Source organism: Oncorhynchus clarkii, chromosome 13 (genome assembly GCF_045791955.1).
Source record: "Oncorhynchus clarkii lewisi isolate Uvic-CL-2024 chromosome 13, UVic_Ocla_1.0, whole genome shotgun sequence".
Lineage (NCBI taxonomy): Eukaryota > Metazoa > Chordata > Actinopteri > Salmoniformes > Salmonidae > Oncorhynchus > Oncorhynchus clarkii.
In genome coordinates, this window is record NC_092159.1 from 38,324,465 (window position 1) to 38,327,823 (window position 3,359).

Sequence of the window (3,359 nt, forward strand, 5' to 3'; positions counted from 1 at the left end):
CTGACGGACGTTAACCCTTCCCCTTTGTGGAGAATGTGGCCCTTCATTGCTCTGGTACACTGCTCGGAGCGCTCCATAGAGCTATATTAGCTTGTCAGGCAACGTCAGGGGTGACCTTTAACAACAGAAACCATCAGTGGATATAATGAACGCTACACCAGGACTGGAAACATGACAGCAATAATGGTGATTAAGTCACGGTTGGTATTTCACACTTAGCGGAATAATGCATTAAATTATTCACCAGCATAGAAACTTTGTCTGGAATGAAACTTTCACATATTACATTGGTTTCTAGTGCTGCCGAATATGTTCTGTCTGGGAATGATTGAGTATTTGAGAAATATACAAAATACAAATTTGTCAGGGAGAGATGAGTCCAACCTTTTACAAAAAACAAGTAGCTATTCTCCTTGTATCTTGGGGGAGAGCAATCCACAATAGACACAATTTCTGTGCCGGCACCAGGCTTACTAGAATTTAAGTGGCCTTTCTCAACCCAATTCAAGTCATTTCTAATGGGACGTGCTGTAGAGAATGGAGACAGAGAGAATGGAGGCATAGCAGTGACACTAGACAATAGCGACACAGAAAAGGGGTTTTACTATTCCATCTCTCCCCCCTGCATCCTCCTTTCTGATACTTCTCAGATAGACGGAGATGCATTCCTATTTAGCCATTTTCTGAGGCTGGTAGCTAGGATTGCACATTTTGGGGAATATTCAGGGGTGGAAACTTTCTGTGGGAATTAACGGGAATATATGCCGATTTAATATTAATACCATTAAAATGTAGATATTTACCATATCATGTGGAGACAGAAACATAAACCTTTTAACATAGGTAGACATAAATGCAAATGATTAAATCCTTCCAATAGAAAGAATTTATTAAATGAGATGACTCTTCACATGGAATGATTTCACTGAACAACAAAAGAAAGGGAATATTGAATGATCCACAATGATCCATCACATCTCCCAAAAACGTTTTCAATATACATCTGTAAAATGATAGGAAGACAACCAAACCAAAACCATAGGCTTTGTTGATCTCTGCACCAGACAGGATGCTCTCGCCAGCATACTTGAAGTCCAACGTACGCTGCGGAGTGAATGGGCTTCAGGCAGAAGTCTTCACGCTTTTTGATGTACAGTTGAAGTCGGAAGTTTACATACACCTTAGCCAAATACATTTTCACAATTCTTGACGTTTAATCCTAGTAAAAATTCCCTGTCTTAGGTCACCACTTTATTTTAAGAATGTGAAATGTCAGAATAATAGTAGAAGGAATGATTTATTTCAGCTTTTATTCCTGTCATCACATTCCCAGTGGGTCAGAAGTTTACATACACTCAATTAGTATTGGTAGCATTGCCTTTAAACAGTTTAACTTGGGTCAAATGTTTCGAGTAGCCTTCCATAAGCTTCCCATAATACTTTGGGTGAATTTTGGCCCATTCCGCCTGACAGAGCTGGTGTTACGGAGTCAGGTTTGTAGGCCTCTTTGCTTGCACACGCTTTGTCAGTTCTGCCCACAAATTTTCTATAGGATTGAGGTCAGGGCTTTGTGATGGCCACTCCAATACCTTGACTTTGTTGTCCTTAAGACATTTTTCCACAACTTTGGAAGTATGCTTGGGGTCATTGTTCATTTGGAAGACCCATTTGCAACCAAGCTTTAACTTCCTGACGGATGTCTTGAGATGTTGCTTCAATATCTCCACATAATTTTCCCCCCTCATGATGCCATCTATTTTGTGAGGTGCACTAGTCCCTTCTGCAGCAAAGCACCCCCACAACATGATGCTGCCACTCCCGTGCTTCATGGTGTTCTTCGGATCCCCCTTTTCCTCCAAACATAACGATGGTCATTATGGCCAAACAGTTCTATTTTTGTTTCATCAGACCAGAGGACATTTCTCCAAAAAGTATGATCTTTGTCTCCATGTGCAGTTGCAAACCTTAGTCTGGCTTTTTTTATGGTGGTTTTAGAGCAGAAGCTTCTTCCTTGCTGAGCGGCCTTTCAGGTTATGTCGATATAGGACTTGTTTTACTGTGGATATAGATACATATTGTACCTGTTCCTCCAGCATCTTCACAAGTTCCCGTGTGGTTGTTCTGGGATTGATTTGCACTTTTCACACCAAAGTACGCTCATCTCTAAGAGACAGAAGGCGTCTCCTTCCTCAGCGGTATGACGTCCCCTGCATTGTCACATGGTGTTTATACTTTGGTACTGTCATTTGTACAGATGAACATGGTACCTTCAGGCGTTTGGAAATTGCTCCCAAGGATGAACCAGACTTGTGGAGGTCTACAATTGTTTTTCTGAGGTCTTCGCTGATTTCTTTTGATTTTCCCACGATGTCAAGCAAAGAGGCACAGGCCTCAAAATACATCCACAGGTACACCTCCAATTGACTCAAATTATGTCAATTAGCCTATCAGCAGCTTCTAAAGCCATAACATCACTTTCTGGAATTTTCCAAGCTGTTTAAAGGCACAGTCAACTTATTTTATGTAAACTTCTGACCCACTGGAATTGTGATATACATATACATAAGTGAAATAAGTGAAATAATCTGAAATAATCTGTCTGTAAACAATTGTTGGAAAAATGACTTGTGTCAAGCACAAAGTAGATGCCCTAACAGACTTGCCAAAACTATAGTTTGTTAACAAGGAATTTGTGGAGTGGTTGAAAAACAAGTTTTAATGACACCAATCTAATTGTATGTAAACTTCTGACTTCAACTGTATTTCAGAACTGCAGTTTCCTCTGGTTGGAGCAAGTGGGCAGGGCAGTATGGATTTCTTCTCTTACATCTGTAAGCATAGTCTAAACATCAGACAGGGTGGCATTGTTTCCCTCAATCCGTGCAATGGCTACTGCTATAGGTTTCAGGAGTTTCAGGCTGCTTACCACTCTCTCCCAAAATGCACTACAGTTCAAATGTTTGGGGTCACTTAGAAATGTCCTTGTTTTTGAAAGAAAAGCAAATGTTTTTGTCCATTAAAATAACATCAAAATGATCAGAAATACAATGAAGACATTGTTCATGTTGTAAATGACTATTGTAGCTGGAAACGGCAGATTTTTTTAAATGGAATATCTACATAGATATGTGTTCCAATGATACGTTGTGTTAGCTAATCCAAGTTTATCATTTTAAAAGGCTAGTTGATCATTAGAAAACCCTTTTGCAATTATGTTAGCACAGCTGAAAACTGTTGTTATGATTAAAGAAGCAATACAACTGGCCTTCTTTAGACTAGTTGAGTATCTGGAGCATCAGCATTTGTGGGTTCGATTACAGGCTGAAAATGGCCAGAAACAAAACTTTCTTCTGAAACTC